General features: G+C 29.6%; 1 protein-coding gene and 1 long non-coding RNA gene across 4 annotated transcripts in view; one reads left to right on the top strand and one right to left on the bottom strand.

The window, feature by feature from the left end:
- The window catches only part of LOC142330152 (uncharacterized), a 345,036-nt gene that overhangs the window by 61,305 nt on the left and 261,648 nt on the right, over nucleotides 1-22,083 (top strand). The window lies entirely within an intron of this gene.
- The window catches only part of LOC142330151 (peroxidase-like), a 310,626-nt gene that overhangs the window by 165,777 nt on the left and 122,766 nt on the right, over nucleotides 1-22,083 (bottom strand). For 2 of the 3 annotated variants that reach the window (XM_075375254.1, XM_075375253.1), the window contains exon 2: nucleotides 5,265-5,317. The exons of the other annotated variant lie outside the window; for it this stretch is intronic. The gene's annotated coding sequence lies outside the window, so the exon portion shown is untranslated. The remainder of the gene's footprint in view (nucleotides 1-5,264; nucleotides 5,318-22,083) is intronic. 3 annotated transcript variants of the gene reach the window in all.

Here is a 22,083-nt window from a genome sequence, read left to right as displayed (position 1 = left end):
AAATAAATTACATTTATGCGTATAGTGTAGAAGGTAGAGATAATAGCTTTGTTAGAATGATTTAAGAATTGAGCGAATAGTTATAATAATAATAAGAATGTTCGTTAAGGAAAATCTTACTAGACTTTTCATTGTTAACTGGTTTATATTGATTTCTTTGATTTTACGTTATTCTAAGTTATAGTGACCTAGATTTTTTAAATAAAGCTAGCATTGTTTTTAAAGTACAGTTTTTTTAAAAATATTTATTTCATTTGATGAACTAAATTATAATTTTTTTATTTATATATTTTTAATTTCATTCAAATTAATATAGAAAAATTTTCATAAAATTTAATTTTTAATTTTACCAGCTTAAATATTCTGACGGAAATGTTTAGATATTATAATTCTGACATAGATATTAAAATGTAAATTATTAACTTATTATGAAATAAAAAATAAGTCTAGTTTGAATAAATAATGAAAATGTACATGTTTATGTTGAAAAGGATATGTACTTGTATGTGTATGCTTAGGTGGAAGAAAGGAACGTTGGTCGGTGTAGAGCAGTAAACGGATTAAATCTGCGTACAGTAATTTATTATTTTCTTGTTGTCTAGGTTTAGTAGTACTACTATGTATTCTGCTTTAACAAGGGTGTGTTGTGTGCACACCGATATTGTTGACAGCATTGAAAGTGGCAATACCATGTAAATGACATTCGTTATTTAGCTCGGACGTGACAGTAAGCTATAGTAGTCGATTTAACTGGAGTCAACAGTGCTAGTTCGATCGTCTAGTCATTTTGTCTTACTCATATACCTTGGACTGTTTCTAATATATATATATATACTAGTACTATTGACCGCTGGGAGGTTGGTTTGTCCTGCTGCACGTCGTGAGAAGAACATCTGTTCATTCGTTCCATTTTTGTTGTACTATTTTATTGGTTTTTTCATTTTTTTTTTTTTTACTTGTATTCATTATGATTATATGCAATGAACTGCATTGTATTTATCGATTGAAATGCTATGTACCTATTATAATCTTTATTTAAAAGGAAAGGAAACAATGCTACTGTTATTGTTTTTTTTTTTTTTTTTTTTTATTGACATCAATTCTTATTGTTCGTAATACATTTTTGTTTTACATTTAATATACTAACATGCAGTTAAAGAAAACAAACTACTAGCATTTGAATTAAAAGCAAAAAAGAATTAGGAAAAAATTGCATAGTTTCATTGAAAACGTTGTAAATCATTGTATAATTTATTTGCTCTGCTGTTCCATTAAAAAAATATAGATCGTTTTATTATCTGCAAGTACTTATCTTTGGTTAGAATTACTTTTTAAATTAATTTTTCATTTTGTTTTTAATTTATTACATGACATAAATACTTTTATGGTTGTGGCGTTGTAATCAGAGTAGTTGATGGAATATTATCCTGGGTTCGAATTTATTTATACATTTTTTTGTTGTGATTTTGAAGTTACGAATATGTGTGATGTATTTCGATAGGAAAAAACTGTTTATTTATTGTAGTAGGGAAACTTTTACATTTAATTGTTTTACTTTCTACATTAATGGGGAAAATATGATAATCATATCTAAAATATGGTATCCGGTTTTTTTTATCTTTAGTTTTTAGGGTCAACATGTTCAACAAGACTAAAAAATATAATCAAATAATATTATCATAATATAAACACATAAATATAATCATATAATTATTGATGTTAGTGATATTATTGTTCCTATTAATATTAAACTGTATTTTTTTGTTTGAGTTCATTTAACTGTTCCTGTTTGTATATACGTGCGTGTGTCGCACTGCTTTTGGCCTTATATCTCAGGATTGACTAGACAAATTTTCTTCTGCTTTACTTGAAATGTTTCTATATGTGGGGAATTGATCATATTAATTTTTTTTCAAAATTCTTTACGGGGGATGTCATGAAAAAGTAGTTTTGATTTTTTCGAGAGACATTTTAGAAAAATTTTATTAAAGAAAATTTGTTATCTACGATGTATATATAAATAAGCCATTTTTTTTTTTTAAATCAAACCTAACTTAAAATTGAAATATGTTTTCACATCCTTATACGAAGTAAAGGAAGTATTGTAATCGCGAAAAATCTCGGTTTTCAGATTTCAGCGGAAATATCCATTTTGACCATCTCTGAATCTATTTTGACTAGTTTCGGCGTGACGTCTGCACGTACGTACGTATGTATATAACTCAAACACGATTAGCCGTAGGATGTTGAAATTTTGGATTTAGGACTGTTGTAACATCTAGTTGTGCACCTCCCTTTTTGATTGCAATCGACTGAACCAAAAAAGTCCAAAGTCCTAAATACAATTTTTTTTTGATTTTGGACTTTTTCTTAATTCAGTAATAAGCTCTCATTGAGAGCTTTTCAACGATGTATCATAACTGGTACTATTTTCATTAGTTCCAGAGGTACAGCCAAATAAAATTTTAATTAACGGAATATTTGGGTCTTACAAGGGGAAGCCACATAGGTTCGAATGAGACTTCATCTCTTTTTTTAACCTTTTTTTCTAATTTAAATATATTGATTTATTAATAATTGTTAACCTCTGACTGTAAAACAATTTTTACGATAAATAATAATTCAATAATAAAAATGAAAAAATATCAGAAGCTATTAATGAGATAAAATTTTATATACTTTTCATTTAAAAAAAAAAAATGTGTACATGTAATTTAATAGGCATAACGAAGTCATACTATCAGATTTTTTCCGTTAGAAGATTTCAGATGACGAAGATTAAAGAAAAGAGAATTTAAAAAAAATTGTTACTGAATGTTTTTTCCAGTTTTTACCATCGGCTCCTTTTTAAGAAATAAAAACTGTACACGGAAAAACACCAGGTAACTCAGTTTCTTTTCTGAGTATTATTAAAATTGGGTATGTTGAAAAATTATTGAGCGTTGTTTCTCTTCGAATAATTTTAATAATAATTTTCAGTCGATCACGTGTATAACACTTGATAGTACTTCTACAATAAGTAATACTATATATATATATATATATATATATATATGCACTCCTTAAGCATAAGTTATTCTTTAATGGTACATAATATCATGTATCACACTACCTAAGTTTTAGTCTCATACCGAAAAATAGATCTTTTCGAGTAGGAGAATTTGAAAAATTAATATTTTTTTACTGTTTAGTGGTTACTTAGTCGCGTAGACCACTTTTGAAATTAACAGCAAAAAACATTAAATGGGTACCGTGTGGTTGGGCCTGTCCTTAGCTCGAAGTTTCTTAAATCAAAATCTTTGTTTTCAGTGCGCTTTAAAATGATGTTTCATAACCCCATTTTTTTCTTTAATAATTTTTCAGTTGCCCTCCTCTCATTAAGTGCTTAAGGTGTGGTTTAAAAGACAAATCGTTTCGAGGGGCAGAATTTCATTTTTCTATGTTTAACTGTTGAAAGTTATTTAAAGATTGCTGTACTTGTTAACGATCTCTATGTTTAGTATAAATGCAATGCTTTTCCTTTTTCTTAAAACGTCAGTAAATAAAAAATAAACACTTTATTAAAATTATACATTATATAAATCAGATCATAAATAATAAGTATGTTATTATTTAAGAAGAAATCCTTCAGCATTTCCCTGGAAAGATTAAGGAAAAGTGTGAAATGAAATAAAAATTCAAAAGCAATATTAAAAAATAAAACATTAATAAAACAGAGAAGTGGTTACAATTGATTATTTCTGCTTAAATGAATATCGGGGTTTTAAAATATGTATTATTTATTAAGTTTTACTTTCATTGATAAATTATACATGAAATGAAAGAGCAACCCAAACAGTTTTTCCTGTAAGTGTTCAGTGTGACAACCATTTGAAATTAACAGCAGATCCAGCCGGTAGGAGAGGTTCATCGCATACTTTAATCAGGAAGTCTTGAGTAATTAATGCGACAGTTGCTTCAATTCTGTCTCAATTCGGGTAGGTCAGCCGGTAACAACGGCACATACATCTGATCCTTTATAAACCCCCCAAAAAAAAAAAATCCCATGGTGTTAGATCGGGCATACGTGGAGGCCACGGCAAACAAGTTCTGTTATCTGGTTCACGGCAGCCGATCCAGCGGTCGGGGAGAATTTCATTCAACCATTCACGAACAGCGTTACACCTGTGAAGAGACGCACCATCTTTGGTCAGTTAAAATTCTTTGGTTCGTATTGGTGATGAGGAAAGAGTAAGCTGTAATATATCGAGATAGTTTATTCAGACCACACTTGCTTCCGCGAAAAAGAATGACCGGTAAACTTGCGGTCGGATTACGGCACAAAAAAAATCCAGTTTTGGTGAGTCTCGTTTACACTGCAATATTTCGTGAGAACTTTCTGATCTCCATATACGCACATTAAGATTGTTTACTTTTTCATTAACATGAAAATGTTCATTTCTCACTGAATACGATACAATAAAGAAAATCTCCATCGTCATTTCATTTGCAAAACTACCTCAAGCAAACCATAAACAGTAGACTTTACACACAGCTAAAACTGTTTAAGTTCCTCTTTCATTTCACGTATAATTAATCAATGTACGTGAAATTTGATAAATATTACGTACCTTTAAAACCGCGATATTAATTTTGAAACACACGGTGTAATAAATAAATAAAATCTGTACAGAATAAAGTAACGATTCATTGATAACATTGATTTTAACTAATAAACATTTGAGTATTTATTTAGACATATGTAAAATAAACGAATCTGCATAAAATTCAGTTTTATGCGATTAAAATTTCAGTATTCAAAAAACCTATTCGTAGAGTAAAATCGGTTTTGTAAAGGAAAATATTTTAAATAAATTGTTCGGAAGATCTTTTACATTGTTAGATAATTTATTAAAAATAGAAACTGATACATATTATCGTTCTTCTTCACTGATAAATTGTTATATGTAATGCGAAGATTTTACCGCGGCTCTCTAATTTTATTATTTGAACGAATATTTTTTTCTACCTAATAAATTCCATTAGAATCACTATCTTGAATTGCTAAACAGAAACTTAAATAACTGGTAGACGAGTTATATATATTTGAAGATAGAAATCTTGAATTGATATTCTATTTAAATATTTTTTTTTTTACAAATTCTTCTCCTATTAATTTACTTTTAGTTTTTATAAAATTAAAAGGAAATAATTTTATTTTACCAATCTGTTATTTATTAAAATAGCTAAAGAAATTTATATTGCGTATACATTTTTATACTCACTATTTACAGAAAAATCAGCGCACTTTTTTATTTTTCTAGATTCTTAGATGTACCTGTAAAAAAAAAAAAAAACTGTAAGTAAATAAAAATGTAAAAATAAATACAAAATAACATTAAAATATTAAAAATTGAAATTTTTCGTGATCACAATACTTTGTACAAGGAAATAAAAAAGGTTAATTACATTTTTTTTTTTAATGTTATTTGTACGAGTGTTTAACAGATTTTTTTCTTATTTGACAGTTAATTAAAATTTCCAAGAGACGAGCATGTAAACGAAAAAAAGTTCATGGTTTTAAACATGAAAGATGATTATAAATTTCAAAATATCGTTATCAAGAATTTGTATTAATACCATTGACGACAGTACTTTTGTACTGACTCTCATGTCAGTCTTTAATAATTTTCTAACTATTATTCACACACAAGATTACATAATGACTACGGTATAACTATAATGGTTTTTTTTTAATAATATATATTGTTATACCTGACTTGACAAATATTATTTCACAATACTCCTGAAAAAAAATTATAATAGGATTTTTTTAATCTTTGTTTATATTTACGATGATTAATAGTGTGGTATAAATGTCTGAAACTTATTCTAATAGAATGAATTTCTACTTGTATTTCTGGTCGCGTTCTTGATATATGTGTGTGTGTGTAAAAGTATTTTTAATTTAAAATTTTGGTTTGACTAAACTGCTTTGTGATTTCATTACTATTGTGGTTTCTAGATTACAGTTCTATAAAAATCTATTACAAAAATAAAAATTTAAACTTTAGATCATATTTAGACCGCCTTATATTGCTTAAATATTTATGCTAATATGTGGTAAATAGTCCGTAAAAAATATCGCATATTTTTATAATAAAAAAATGTATTAATAACTATGAAAACAAATATAAATGTAATTCTAATCCTTACACGTGTATCTTTAGTATAAATTTTTATTTATTATTACAAAACGAATTGGATTAAGCTTAATTCCACAAAAAGGTTGCGAGTTGGAGAAAAGAAATGTTTTAAATTTCTTAACCTGTAAGACACTAACTCGTTGAAGTGTAAGATTTTCAATAAGATGAATAAATATTTAATTTAAAAGCTCAATTATGTAGTAACCCCTCTTATATAATTCATTTTCTGTTCTAGAATTATTTTTATAAGATTGAGTTTGTTGCAAAAAATGGTTCATATCTTATATACGTATTAAAAAATCGGACTGAAAACCCATTTCCAGTCCGTGTGAACGTTCTACTGGACGGATCGGACTGGATATATATTTTTTTCTGCTTGGATAACCCGGAATTATGTCAACAAGTGTCATCGGATCCCAAACCTAAGTCTTCTCTGAGTATTCCTAAAAAAATCCTCATTTATTAATTAATTAAGTAATTTTCTGAGATTATTACTCACAGGAAAATCACCGTGATGATCTGTTGACGCTCGATGACATATCTGCGGGCCATTTCGAGTAGAATAAAAAAAAATCAGCTCCATCCGTTCAGTAGAACGTCTCAACGGACTTGAAAAAGTTTTTTAATACACGTTTTAAATATGGTTGGAAAGGAAATAGAAACACAAGGGGGTTGGGGGAGAGATTTAAAAATGGAATAGGTTTTTAGTTGATTTTAAAAAATATATAACATTGCTTTGAGAACAAACAGGCACATATTTCACCAGTTTTAAAAATTTAGATTTTTGAGTCAAATTTATGGTGGGCGGAATTTTTAACAATTTGTAATGAAAAATGTTTGTATTCTAGGAGAAAATCCCAGTCCATTTTCTCACTCGTTCTATCGTTTAAATTTATGAGAAATGTTTTAACTTTGTCGCTAAGTTTATTTTTGTGCGCACACCAGTTTCAGTTTATTACATGCACGGTGTTTTTCGGTTTGGTATTGTTTTCAATGTCTTATTTAATTTTACGGTGCGGTTAAAAATTGTACACGTGTACGAAAACAAATTATACTTGATACGTTACCAGATTCTTGATACGTTACCTCTATTGACAAATTAAAAAATCGTAAAATAAAAGTTAATTTAGAGTAATTGCTTTGCTTGGAATTTCTCCCGCCACCACTCCATTCGGTCGCCCTAAAGCATAAGATCGAATGTCTGTGCCACAAACGACTATTGAGCCTCGAAACAGTTTAGCGACCAGTGTCCTAAATAACTCCTAGAGTTTTCCTAACAGCGATAATTTAGAGTAAATTTAATTTAAATATTGAAATATTGAAATGGTTTTTAGTTCATTGTATCACATGATTCAATTAAATAATACAAGTATTTTAAAGGCACAAATACAACTTCTGATTATCACGCACGGTGATGGAGCATATCATGCTCCATCACCGTGCGTGATAATCAGAAGTTTTCGAAAACTCGGGAAGGTAATTTTAGCAAGCGCACCACCTAAAATTAAAAAGCTTGAGCGAAGCCGCTACAAAAAATACTCAATATTATAATTAAAAGTTCAATCAAAAGTAGATAGAAGTAGAAAAAAAATACGCTAGGGGCTCGCTACGCTCGCCCGACCCTCTGACCAGAACTTCCGCAGTATTCCTTACTCTCATGGTTTTGAGAATAATACTGATAAATAACAATTAAAGTATTCAGGCTTTATAGAAACCTGAAAAAGAAACTAAATTAAGGACAGAATAACAGTAAATATGTTAACTAATGTAAAACATCTCTGACGAGGTACAGAAATTAATTTAATTAAAAAAATTTTTTTTATTTAATGAATATCTTTAATCGACAAATTCACCTCCAAGTGGGCTAGGGCCTCGATCTTTAGCTTCTTCCCTGGGATTACACAATGTGCCCTCCAGATTTGAAAGCGTTCAGTCGGTTGGTTCTCGCGTGATTCGAGAACATACAAACAGTTAGATAGACAAACAAACCAACTTTCGGGTTTACGTATAAGATTTTGTAAAGCATAGTTTTTCTATTGGAGATTTATAATTTCTTTTACGTAGTATTACATTTGTGTAGATTTTTCTTTTTCTATTTTTTGTTCCTAGTAATTTTTTTTTTTTTTTGTTTGATGATATTGACACATATGCTTGAAGCCTTTGCGTGGGATATGGAAATTTAGCGTATGAAAATTGCCGTACCTGACCGGGATTCGAGCCGGGATAACGATTGTAATAATTATATTAAAATTAATATTTTTATACAGACAGTTTTTGTTATTTATTATTGTAATAATGGCATATCATAATAAGTTTTTATTTATTTTCTTATTTTTGTAATGAAAGAGGAAATTGGTAGCGGATGAAAAAACGCCATGCCTGGACACCTCTCTTTTCTATTTAGCTTCCGGAACCACCGCAAGGTATTACTTCAGAGAATGAATGTGAATGAAGTGTAATCTTATACAGTCTCAGCTCAATCCTTCCTGAGATGTCTGGTTAATTGAAATCCAACCAACAAAGAACACTTATATCCACGATCTAGTATTCAAATCCGTATAAAAGTAACTCTCTTTACTAGGATTTGAACCTCTCGACTTCGAAATCAATTGATTTGCGATGACGAGTTAACCACTAGACCAGCCCGATGGGCAACGTGCTTGGACAAGGATTCGAACCCAGGAATTCGGCTCGAAATACCGAGACGCTAGCTACTCAGCTACAAAGGTCAGCTATTTATTTATTTTTTTCGAAGAAAGTGAGATAGTTTTAATGAAGTTATACATTTTTTTTTTCTAGTGAACGTTGAGAGGAAAAAATATTTCCTTATCTATTTCAATTGCAATCTTAATTAAGTGTAACTATATTTTAATAATTTTATTTAAAAATTTTCGATTTCTGAAAAATGTCGAAACATACTTTTTTAATATCATTGTTAAAAATAAACCACGTAGAATTTAATTTTGGATATTATGTCATTTTATAATAAACTATGCATTTAATCAAAATTAAACTTTTAGTTTTTCTTGTTGATGTAATTGTATAATTCAAAATAAAAAAATCTTTTATAATTAGTTCTGTTGTACAAGAACGTATGAAAATAACCAAACCAGTAGTAGTTAACACCGGTTTGTATCAGATTTCTGAAATTTTATTTTTATTACCTCAGAATAGCTGTTTCTTTCTTTATTTACGGAAATTATAAATCATTTTAAATTTAATTAACATTCGTAGCCAATTATCCATGAAATTAATCAGTTATTATCTCGCAGAATAACCCTTGATATTTAATTGGAATAAAAAGTAAAGCTTTTTTTAAATATTATTTCATTTTATTTTTATTATTATTTTTTGCTTAAAACATTTTATTTCTTTGTTGCAATAGGCTATAATAATTTATTTTTTGTAACTTCCTGTAACGTTACGATTTTATTTCTAACGATTATTGAATTTTTTAAGTAAAGAAAATAAAATAGTATATTTTCATTAAAATAAATTTTAATTATTTTGCTAGAAATATAGTCATTTTAAGTTAAAAAGAATTAATTTATATATATTTTAAATTATTATTATTAAAAAACGGAATTTTTATAGTTATTGGTAATTCATTTTATACTTTTATTGATTTCCTAAGTTATTACAGAACGCTCTATTTTGTAATAGTTTGTTTATTACCTTATTGAAGTAAGTAAAGAAAAAGTTAAAAGGGTAAGAAAGGAAATGCGTCTATCTTAAAAAGAAGGAGAAGTTTTTTCTTCATTTAAAGATATATTCGTATCGGTTAATAAAGATAAGGTACTTTTCATATTAAATGACAAAATTGAATATCTACAAATAAAACTGTTCCCTCGAAACAACGAATAGATGTATACAACGGCTATTATAATTGACTTAAAAGAGAGCAAGCCAAACATCAATTAACTATATTCCTTTTTATTCTAACTGGCGCCTTGTAACAGCTGTCGATGAATGATGACAATTTTTTTAGCTTGTGAAAAAGTGCTATCCCTGAACGAGACTTGTACCCAGAAAAACACTCCGTTACGGAGATTGCAAAGAAAAGATTAACAACCGAAATCAACTAAACAAGCTGCAGAAAAAAGCTATTGCTATTTATTTATAATTCTTTTTTTAAAGAAAATATTCATTAAATTTCAAACATAACATAACATAAATTATGCGCAAGGTATGCCGATAGATATTCTTTCATCAAGACGTAACGAGATAAAAATGATGCCGGTTGAGAAACTTAAAATTGAACCGCTATAGACTAAACACAGTTGCGAAATTTAACATTTTATGAATGAAATGAAAAAATCGGGTGGGGCTGTGTCGGGGCTCAGACCGTTGGTTTAACACGTTAAACCGACAGACTTTGAATGAAGTTCTTCCGAACTGTAGAACGACCAACTTATCTGTAGAGTTAAATGGAAGAGCCACCATCGTATTTTTTTTTTTTTTAACAAAACTGAAAGTCTCCAATAGAAAATTTTTGTTCCTTCGTTTAACACTACAGATAAACTGGTCGGCTTGTATATCAGCGAGTCACTTTTTGTGTATCGGATTGAAATAAAAACGAGACATTGACTGCGTACTAAATTTAATTTTAACATAAATCAGACGTTAATGGTACATGATATTTATTTCGACTAATATTCGACGACAGTTTTGTTCAACATTGGTCTGCAATATGAGAAATAAGTGACATAAGACATAATAAATGGCGGTAAAGGTACTCGCGCGTCGGCGTCGTCCACTGAGCGCACCATGCCGGCTTTGCGACGCTCCCGAAACAGTCTCGCTCGCTCAGCACCGGACCTTGGGGTACCTGTGCGTGGCCCACAATGCAACAATATGCGACTCTTTGCAACAATATGCGTAATTTATATTTCCGGCTGGCTTTTGCGCGTACTAAGGCTGACATATTGAATTTTTATACTTTTTTACAACTTTAATTTTTTACACATAAGTATTGCCAAAAATACCCTTATTATTACTTAAATCGATTTATCTTGACAAAATCTAAACAGAACATACGAATAATCGCGCTATCACGTCTAAGTCGTGAGCTATACTGAATGGAAATGAGCGAGAGCGCCAGTTTTGTCTGAGCTGCGCTGTTCCTTCCCTGCCAACCCGCTCGCCAGTTACCCAAACTCAAAGTCGTATCAGCGTGCTGACCATGTAAATTATAAGACACCGCATTTATATCTCTGAGATTAAAAGTTAGGAAGTTATTAAGGCAGGATGATGTAGACCTTTTCGTTACGCTACAAATTTCTGTTCTGGTACCCATATGTTTCGGTGTGATTTTAAAGTCGTTTCACCTCAAAAAAAAAAAACAACGTTAATTAAATTCTTTATTTACATTTGCAAAAGTTTTCATATTTATAAATTTTTACAAATGTAGTTCGAAATGAGCGACCTGGAAAGGGATGAATTTTTATGCTTCAATGATCATATTGAGAGTCATCTAACGCAAAACGTTGTTGTCAATATCACGCCTTCTGTGTGTCAATAGTGAAGAGATTCGTTACATCGATTCTTCAAATAACCCTAAAGGAAAAAATCGTAACTAGACAATTATGGGGGAACTCGGCGGCTACCGCCTTCTGCTGACAGTTCGTTCTTTCATAAAAGTTCTTTTATGAAAGAAGAACATGAATGCGTGGTAGTGATTTATTTTAGGTGTGACACGTTACTTCTTCTTCTTATTCATGGAAGAAACCGTACTGATTCACAATCCTTTTAACTGAACGTAGAATTCGCCGAAAATTATACGTTACACTTTTGTACTGTCAGTCCGGCCAAAATGTTTTGGTCCAATTATGCGATTATCAGAAACAGCATTTTATGAAATGGATTTATTATATTAAAAACTTACTCATTTCGTTATAGTAAAATGTTACCAGAGCTTCGCGAGATTTTCAGTTCATGGTGTGCGACTATCCTACCCTAGTAAAGGGCATTTGTATTTGTGTGTATGTATCCGTCCACCTTAGCTTAGCACCGAAATATAACGATCACTAGCGGAATATCCCGATTCGTTTGTACATATCTCGTGGTGGTCAAGTCACCACCACGTCACTTGTTATATTACTATATAGCGATATATCGTATATATATCGATATATATATACCAATTAACCAATTATATATTAATAATATAAATTTACTTCCTTGTACGAAGTAAAAGGAGTATCGCGAAAAATGTCGGTATTCAGATTTCAACGGAAGTATCCATTTTTACTAGTTTCGGCGTGACGTCTGTTCGTACGTATGCACATATGTATCTCGCATAACTTAAAAACGATTAGCCGTAGGATGTTGAAATGTTGGACTTAGGACTGTTGTAATATCTAGTTGTGCACTTTCCCTTTTGATTGCAGTCGACTGAACCAAAAGTGTCCAAAGAAGTCCAAAGGATTTTGGACTTTTCCTTCACTGCAACAATAAGCCCTCATTGAGACCATTTCAACGATATATCATGTGGTACTTATTTTCATTGGTTCCAGAGTTATAGCTAAATAACATTTAATTAATGAAATATTTGAATCTTAGGGGAAGGCGGGAATCAAGGGCGGTTCGAATCAGAGTTCATCTTCTTCTTTTTCTTCTTTTTTTTTAATTTCTAAAAGTTGCTGCCAAACCAAAGGAGGGTTTAGCTTTGGCACGCAGAGGCGTGCCAAAGGCACGCCTCTGCATCTAGTTAAAGAATAATGCAATAATTTATCAGATTTATTTATTAAATATCTCTCAAAAATGGGGGGCAGGCAACCATTAATAACATATATAAGGGTTATAAGCTTTCATTTTAAAAAAATCATGGCAAATCAGTCCTGCGGTAGAGGCTGGGGGACTCTAAGTTCTATATTGATTTCCCGACAATAAATAAACAGTAAAGTTATGTTTCTCCAATATTTCTCCAAAATAGTGTGCGGAGGGGCAGGCGACAATTGACATATGTAGGGGTTTCATTTAAAAGCTTTTATTTAAAAACAGAATTGGTGAAATCGGTCGAGTGGTTGGGGCTGGGGTACTCTCTCAAGGGTTTTCCCAATTATTTTAAATATATTAACGGTAAATAATCTTTATTTCAAAAACAATTTATAACTCGTATCTTTTAATTAATTAGATCATGGCATAGGAAGTGTATTAAATCGTTCCAATTCTTTATTGTTTTTTGTTTTATTGTGAAAGGTTAACAATAAAAGTTTATTTCATAGGAAAAATAACTATTATTATAAAAGGTTATTAGCATATAAAATATATTTTCAGGTTCGCGCGCACGCGGGTGTATGTGATATTAGAGTTTGTAATCGTGATGTGTAAAAGTTGTTAAGTAAGTTTATTCAGCTACTATTAGGTATATCTTGAATTTATAAGAATAAATTATACTAATGACTACAATTTTGTAAATTTCAACTTTACTGTCATAAGAAACATTTAAAATGAAATAATCATATGCGATTATATATTCCGCCTTTCATCTAACATACAAATTAAAATTTTATGATATATCTTGTAATACGTATATATAGTCACGTGATGATATGTTTATCGCTAAGATAAAATTTATTATTTTTTCTGATTATAATACGAGTTATAACAGTTATAATTTTAATGAAGTTGTCTTACGTAATATAACAAAATGTAAATAAATTTCTTAAGTTTAAATCATATTTTGTTTTGTAAGTTTTATTAATTTTTTATGAGGGTTAATATATGTTTCTGAGTGGGAAAGAGTTACCTATTACATTATTCTAGATATAAGACGTCTACCCACTATAAATATATCTGAAACGTTACATCTTAGCCGATCAGTTTGAAGTTTTGTAACTTTTTTCATAATTACGGTTGAAAATCGTAAGCGATTTTATTTTAATCCATGATGAGTTTTTTTTTTTGATAATGCAGTTTTGTTATTTAAATTTCTCTTTAAAAAATTGAATAAAAACGAATGAAAAAAAACAGTTTTTGATTTTTTTAAATCCAGTTCGATTTTAGGCCCGTATGAAATCTATAGGTAATTTTATGTTTGCTGTACGTTTTAATACAAAATTTTTTTTTGAGAACAAAAATATTTCTATAACAACGCCTTTGTATGTCATATAACATACATATATTTTATTTTTAATATTAATTATGACCATACATAAAAATATATATATATACTTAAAAACAATCAAAAAATCGTATTCAGGATGATTTTATAAAAAAATTAACCAGTTAATTTCATCTCTAGTTAAATAGTAAAGCGTTACTGTTGAAAGTGAAGTATTTTACAAGTCAACTTTTTATATATTATTATTTTAATCGCCGAATTGTTCTATTAAGAAATAGCCATAAGGTTACAACAAATAAAATTTAGAAAGAAGACTTAGAAAGAAGATTTAGAAAGAAGGGTGAACTGTTCTTAGGGTCTAATAAAAATGTTTATTGCATCAAGATTGATTTTTAGTACTAAATTGCAGTCTGTCTATTGAATACGTAATAGTTGCTTCTACAAATAATTGCTATTAAGATGTGTTTAATTTTCGTATTATCTTTGCCTTCCATAAAGCCCGGAAGTAAAGGAATTTTTTTAAAGTTAAAAAGAATTTTTAAACTAAAGTAAAAAAATTTATTCCAATTTCATAAAAAAGATTAATTAAAAAGATAAAATCAAAGGTTAAGTATTAAATAAGTAAAGTACATTTTTCCTTCTGTAATAGGAAAACTGAAATATACGGGGTTAAAAGAGTTGAAATTAAGAATATAACAGACAAAAATATTTTGATGCTGACATCAAAGTTATTTTATTTTTCTGGCATTGATTATTTTTTTTACATATTGGAAAAATAATTATGCATGAAAAACGTTAAAAAAATTTATATTTTAACATTTTTTTGCTTCTCTATCTCAAATTCACGTCCCAAGAAAATTTTTTGATTTGTCTACCTTTACTGTATTAACTGGAAGAAACTAAAAAAAAAGTCTATTGAAAAATATACAACCAATAAAAAGTTACCTAAGATTTTTTTGGGGGGTTGTGGGTGAATTATGATGAAATTTTATCGTAATATTATTATTAAAAGTTTAAATAAACCAAAAAAGTTATAAAAAATTCCAATATTACTCCCTAAGTATTTTTTTATGCCTAGGAAGACATAAAAAAAAATCTGATGTGGACACCACATAACTTCCTTGTACACTTATTAAAAAAATACATATACACAAGTTTTTAAAACGAAAATACATAAAATTTTGTTTCACTAATAACTTCTGATTTTTTTAATTGTTATTATTGAATTATTATTTATTGTTAAATTTTTTAAAATAATTTTTTGTAAATATTTAAATTTATTATTAATAATTATAAATATATATTAAATTTAAAAAAAAGTTAAAAAAAGGAAATGGAGTCGGATTCTAACCGATGTGCCTTCCCCTTGTAAGATCCAAATATTTCATTAATTAAAATTTTATTTGGCTGTACTCTGGAAGCAATGAAAATAACTACCACTAATGATATATCGTTGAAAAACTCTCAATGAGAGCTTATTACTGCGGTTAAGAAAAAGTCCAAAATCCAAATTTTCGGATTTTGGGCTTTTTTTGGACATTTTTGGTCCATTCGATTGCAATCAAAAGATGAGGGGCACAACTAGATGTTAAAACAGTTGTAAATTCAAAATTTCAGCATTCTACGGGTAATTGTTTTTGAGTTATGCGAGATTCATATGTACGTACAGACGTCACACTGAAATTATTTAAAATAGATTCAGGGATGGTCAAAATGGATATTTCCGTTGAAATCTGAAAACCGAAATTTTTTGTTAATACAATACTTCCTTTACTTTGTACAAGGAAGTAAAAGTATGCACTAAATAAAAAAATAGGTTTTTTTCAATTTCGGGGGAAGGAATAGCATTTGGGAGGCATAATTTAAAAAAAAAAAAAAAAAAAAAAAAAAAAAAAAAAAAAAAATAGTAAGATAAGCATGCACGCACGTACTGAACTTAATATAAAGTGGGGTAATGTTTGCAAAATTTGAGAAAATTGATCCCAAAGAAGCTGTTTACTAAATCTCTTGCAGATATTGATCCCAAACCTTTACCAACAAATTGCCTCCTATGCACGAGTCTCTATACAAAATTTTATCAAAATCAGTTTATCCAGTCAAAAATTATTAAGCTTCAAAGATCTCAACACACGTACGTAGATACGTAGTTACGAATTTTAGTCCCTACTTTTTGTTTGTTTTTGAGATCCTTGGGTCGAGTAACCTGGAGATGTGCAAAAACACCCATACCCCAGTTTTTGACCGATAACAATACTTTCCTTCGTGCTGCATAGCTCTAAACCTATGGTGATAGGTTAGTAAAACCTAAATTAAAGGAATCTTTTAAAGTTAAAAAGATTTTTAACCTAAAATAAAAAGTTTTATTTCAACTTCATAAAAAAATAAACTAAAAAAATTAAAGATTAATATAGCAAATCTTTAAGTTTCTTCTATAATAGGAAATCTAAAATATACTTGAATAATGAAATTAAAAAAAGGATTTAGAATTTCAAAATATAATAGAAAAAAATATTACAAATACAGACATCTTTAAAATAAAAATAATGATGTTAAGAGGATTTCCAAAGAACAAAAACCAGAAAAAATCCGAAAATGAAATGGTTGGAAGAACGTACATAACATGCGGAGATAAAGAAGAGATATTGGGGAGAAAGAAAAAGCAAAGTAGAAAGAAATGTACGAGCTAGAACGTGGTCCTAAAGTGGCAAAAATCGAAAATAAAATAGAAAAATAGTTAATCGAAATAGATAATATAATATTTAAAAGCATTTTGTTATTTATTTAAATGACAAATCGGAATACGTTTTACTTTTAAAACACTTTATACACTTCATATTTAAATTAATATATATTTGTAGATATCATTATATGTAAAAAAATTCTGTTACAGTAACAGCGTTAGAAGGATGGATTTCCGGTTTTAATTATCCTTGAAAACGTACCTTTAACTCCAGTTCCCGTGAACCGATTCGTTTGAAGATCAATATGACTTTACTCCTAATAGGTTTTGTCAAAATCGGTTAAGGTCCAGTAGAGGGGTCGAAAAATCTTGTACGTAAACATGACCGGGCGCAGTAGAGACCTCCAAAGAATTTAGAAATCCGATAAAAACTTTTCAGATATATATTTACCTTAAACAAGAAATAAGGAATCTATATTTTATCTTGATTAAGTAGTAAAAAAGGAAAGGGTGTAACCTGTTTTGTTATCTCACGCTTAAATAATAATTTAAACGAAAAATAATTACAAAATGAGAATAATTATAAACTATTGCATTAATGTAGTAATAACTATTTAAATTTTTTACATTATGTCGATATAAATATAACCAGATATCCCTTAAAGGTATATCTGATTTGAATTATATTAAATAAATAATAAAATTAAAAAAACGGCGTAAATGAATCAATTGTATTTAAAAATCGTGAGTAGAAGTCGATAACTTTCTCTGATCGTAACCTTTGATAATTAATTGTCAAAGAATCTATAACAGGTACATTAAAAAAAAAAAATTAGTATAAAAAAATCAACAAAGCTTAAGGCTTAATATTTAGTAACGCGATTCCATATTTAAAACATTTTTCATATAACCATGTTCACTTTCATTAATTCTTTCCGTTCATCTATGTTATATTTACGGTCAAACGTGAAGCATGATTTTACGGTTCAATTTACTAATCTACTCATCAGTTATGAAAAAATAATAACCCTACATTTCACATTTTTAGTTTTACATACGAGTATATTGAAGGTACATATATATTCCGTACATTTTATTAACTCATCTAACCTGTAATCGATTACCTTTTACATTCGATAACTGATTTTTAAAGAAATTACTTCATCGCATTATATACATGTTGTAATCGATTTCAGGAATTTTTTCTAGTCCTTGCATCGGTGGTTCGTTTTTTCTTATGTAAAAACGAAATAAAAACGAACGAATAATTTTTTTGTACGGATCTAATTAAGTGAAAATACACATCTTTTTAAAATATAAATAAATACATGTATATATTTAATAACAAATCGAATTATAACTTCATCTTTAGACAATTTTATTAAAATGTATATATATTTATTTAATAGCCGGTCAGGGCTCGCTTCGCTCTCCCTTCCCGTTTATCTAAAGGGCTCTGCCCCTTAATCCCCCTGTAAGAATAATAATCCCTCATGCTTGTAAGAATAATAATGATAAATTAAACTTAAAGCCTTTTTAATTCATAAAGACTATCAGTGTATTGTAATTTGTTCAGAGCAACAGGTCGGTCACTACGTGACTTAACTTGAGTGACAAAATAATGGTGATTTCAAAATAGTCGGCATCCACGGTAAAAATAGTAGTTACAGCTGGTAACCCGTCCTTCATACTGGTAAAAATGTGTTTTGCCCGGTTCTTAAAGTTACCGACAAACATCAATCGTTAGGAAACGACCTGGAATTTGATTTCTCAATTTTTTAAAAATTTAAAAATATTTTCAGTGAAATAACCGGACGCAAGTGCAGCCGGTCGCGTCGCACATAAGTAACAGTAGTTGTGTTAGACGTGATTCCATTACCATATAGCCATCACAAAAAATCAAAATACGGAAAAACCCAAAAATGCTTTTCAAGCCCAAATCTACTGAATATCTCGTTTAGTATAGTTGAAAATTGGGAAAATAACTTTAACTTTGATCGCTTGGAATTATTTTCTAAAACATACCCTAAGAAAGTAAATTGAAAGTAGTTTACGAAAAAAGGAACGGATACAAATTTTGTCGTTTCATTACTTTGAAAAGAGGTATATGAAAATGTAAATTCCAAAAATCTATTTTTTTTTTCAAGATGAGGAAGGTGTTAAATATTTTAGAAGTACAAGTAGAAAAGTACTGCTAAGATTTCCATCATATAAATTGATATGTTTAATTAAAATAACTTTATTCGTCAAGTTACATTAAAACAGCTTATGTCTTTCATATGTAACCTGTACAGATTGTAATTCAGATATAAATAGAGATGTAGAATGGCATGAACTCAAAATAGTACAAAGAGAAGTTAAGTTAGGAGCAAAGTTAAAGTTTTTGGTGAGTGTAATTGGGAAAACTAGAGTAGATAATCTGGGTGTGGTAGATAAGAGGTCAGAGAAAAGTTATTATGAAAGGCAAAGCCACATAGTTTGGACATATGGAAACGTGGGAACTGAAAGAAATTGGTATCAGATCAAGACAGGGAACTGTGGATGGAGTCATTCAAGAAGGAAGTGAGTAAAAGATATATCCTTGAAAGATTGTTCGATAAAATATGGTTTCTTTAAAGAGATATATGAAAGCGTACTGTTGACGGAACTCTTTTATATAGCATAAAATTTTCTTTACCGTAATTATAGTTGAAGTATAAATGTTAAAAAGTGCCGTAAGCAACGTTATAATTCATAGAAAATAAAAACATATTCTTTGTATTACGGTTAAACAGTAATCACACGTTTTATAATAACAACCAATATTTTTATGAAATTAAAACGTACATTAGAAAAAAAAGGTTTTAAAATTATTAATTTTTTACGTTACCGGCATCAGCTTTATTACTGCTGCAGCAGTATAGGTGTAAAATGAAATTATAAGTCAAAACTTTGTGTATTTAAGTTTTTACAAATTTCGACGTTTCAAGATTCACTTAGCCCAAAAAGACAAAGATAAAAGTTATTGCAATTTTTGGAAGATGTATATTTGCCTTTATTTTGATTAATATCCCCAGACCGGCTGATAGTAAATTCTTCAAAAATGACCTCTATATATGGAAGATTAATGGAATTAAATTTTTGGGGAGAAATTAAAAAAAGGGAGGGTAGTTTTCACATATTTAATTTTTGACTTCAGAATAACGGTCGAGAAAATTGCTTTAGTACGATGAAAGTTGTTATGAAATTACTTAAAATTCCGAAGTTTTAAAAGCCAATCGGATTTTGGAACGGGCAGGATATCCAATATTATTTTTTAAATTATTTTATTTATTTTTATTAATTTTTACGGGTATCGACTACTAAGGTCATTAGCCCTCGTCACATTCTTTAAAAGAAATTAGTATCACCATCAGGATCGTCATATGTAAGGGTGTAAATGATATTCAATATTATTTCTAAGCAGTAATAATAACTACGCCAGTAGCGTTTCTGCCGTTAATCAGAAGGTCCAGGGTTTGATTCCCGGTCGTCATGGCATTTTTCGCACGCTACAAAAATCCATTTTAATATTCTACGCACGCAAAAAAAGAAACAATTTTTACCTCTTATTTCGAAAACTCGTTGACCAATGTTGAAATTTGGCTGTATACGAGTATATATACTAGTCGGTCAGGGCTCCGCCCCCTGGACCCTTTCTGTGTTCGTTATCCTCATGGTTACAATAAGACTGATAGAAATGATAATTAAAACCCCCCTTTCTTTTAAAGAACTTTTTGGTTTCCTTTTCAATTACCCTAGAATATTCTGTATCACGAGAAATGGTCAAGGTAGAGCCGAGAATCGGATACGTTTTAAAATGCACAGTTTGTTATTTTTACGTCGAAAACGAAATAAACAAGGAAGTAAAAACGGTATTAGTTGGTCATCCAAGAGGAAGCATTCACAACAGCGATCTATGACTTAAATTTTTTTTTATAAAAATCTGTTAAATGAAAAATTATTTTGTAGAATCGGCCATCTCTTAGAGGTTAGATCAAGATAAGCACAATCAAATAATAATATAAATCAAGGGGTGGAGGTTTAGTCGGTAGTGCGCGGGTATACATAGGCGCTTCGTTATAATTGGCAGAATCTGTTAGCGGTAATAATAAGCCGTAAATAACCAAAGGTACCAGTGATTTATGACAAGTTTCTACGGCTCCTGCAGCTTCTTTCAAACCAAAAGAAGTAATCTTGGAGCTAAAACCAACTTTAACTAATCGAATGGTTAAAGAAAAAATTGAAAAGTTCACCCACCAGAGAAATTAGATCAAAATTACTACAGAAAAAATCATTTGTCGCTAAGCAAAAGATTTCTTTTTAAATCAGGAATGAGCCTCCAACCCTGTCGTAAGATGAAGAATAATGTAGGAAAAATACAAGTCTGAACCTAATGTAACACAGGTCGAAGTTCGAATTGAGAAAATTCCTCGTTCAGGAAAGTAAGATAGATAATGAGATTACGATTGTAATCTCATTACAATCGATAAAGAGACTTCTCGAACCGCTATGTTCTTGATCGAATAGCTATGGAGTTTCCGAAAGCATATAGTACTCTAAATGAGAGAGAGAGAGACAGCATTATAGCCGCCCCTAAAATTTCAGCGGGGAGTCATCCAGTCAGATTTGGATATAATACTCCCCACTCCATCTGGGCCATACCGGCCGCAAAAAATCCTCTCAACAATTGTCAGTGGTATAGAAATGTATGAAGATTCCATCTCCGAGATCTCAGACACCCTTTGAGGTGGAGAAAAAAAAAGGTTGGCCTAAAGGAAAACCTTGGCGATAAAGCTTATGAAGTAAGTTTTTTAGGAATTTATTTTAAGTATTTACTATTAATAATTGCTGGGTTTTTACAGTGATTTTGGGTAGTTTTGACAATATTTCTTTAGAAATGTATTATATATTTTTCAGTGGCATTAAAACCTTATCATCTTGTGTTCCTTTGGGGTTTTAATGTTATATAACAAGTCTGTTTTCAGGATGATCTGTTTGATAAGATCGCTGTTTGTTTATTTGATTAGGATGGAAAAGTTTTAGATTGGGATAAGGGCTAATGACGAAACCAGTTATCAAAAAAAATCTTAAAACAAAAATTTTATCTAAACAACTAAAAATCATTATTTATT

The sequence above is a fragment of the Lycorma delicatula genome, chromosome 9, assembly GCF_047948215.1.
Source record: "Lycorma delicatula isolate Av1 chromosome 9, ASM4794821v1, whole genome shotgun sequence".
NCBI lineage: Eukaryota > Metazoa > Arthropoda > Insecta > Hemiptera > Fulgoridae > Lycorma > Lycorma delicatula.
Note: the sequence above shows the minus strand (reverse complement) of the source record. Positions and strands in the feature narration are given on the sequence as shown.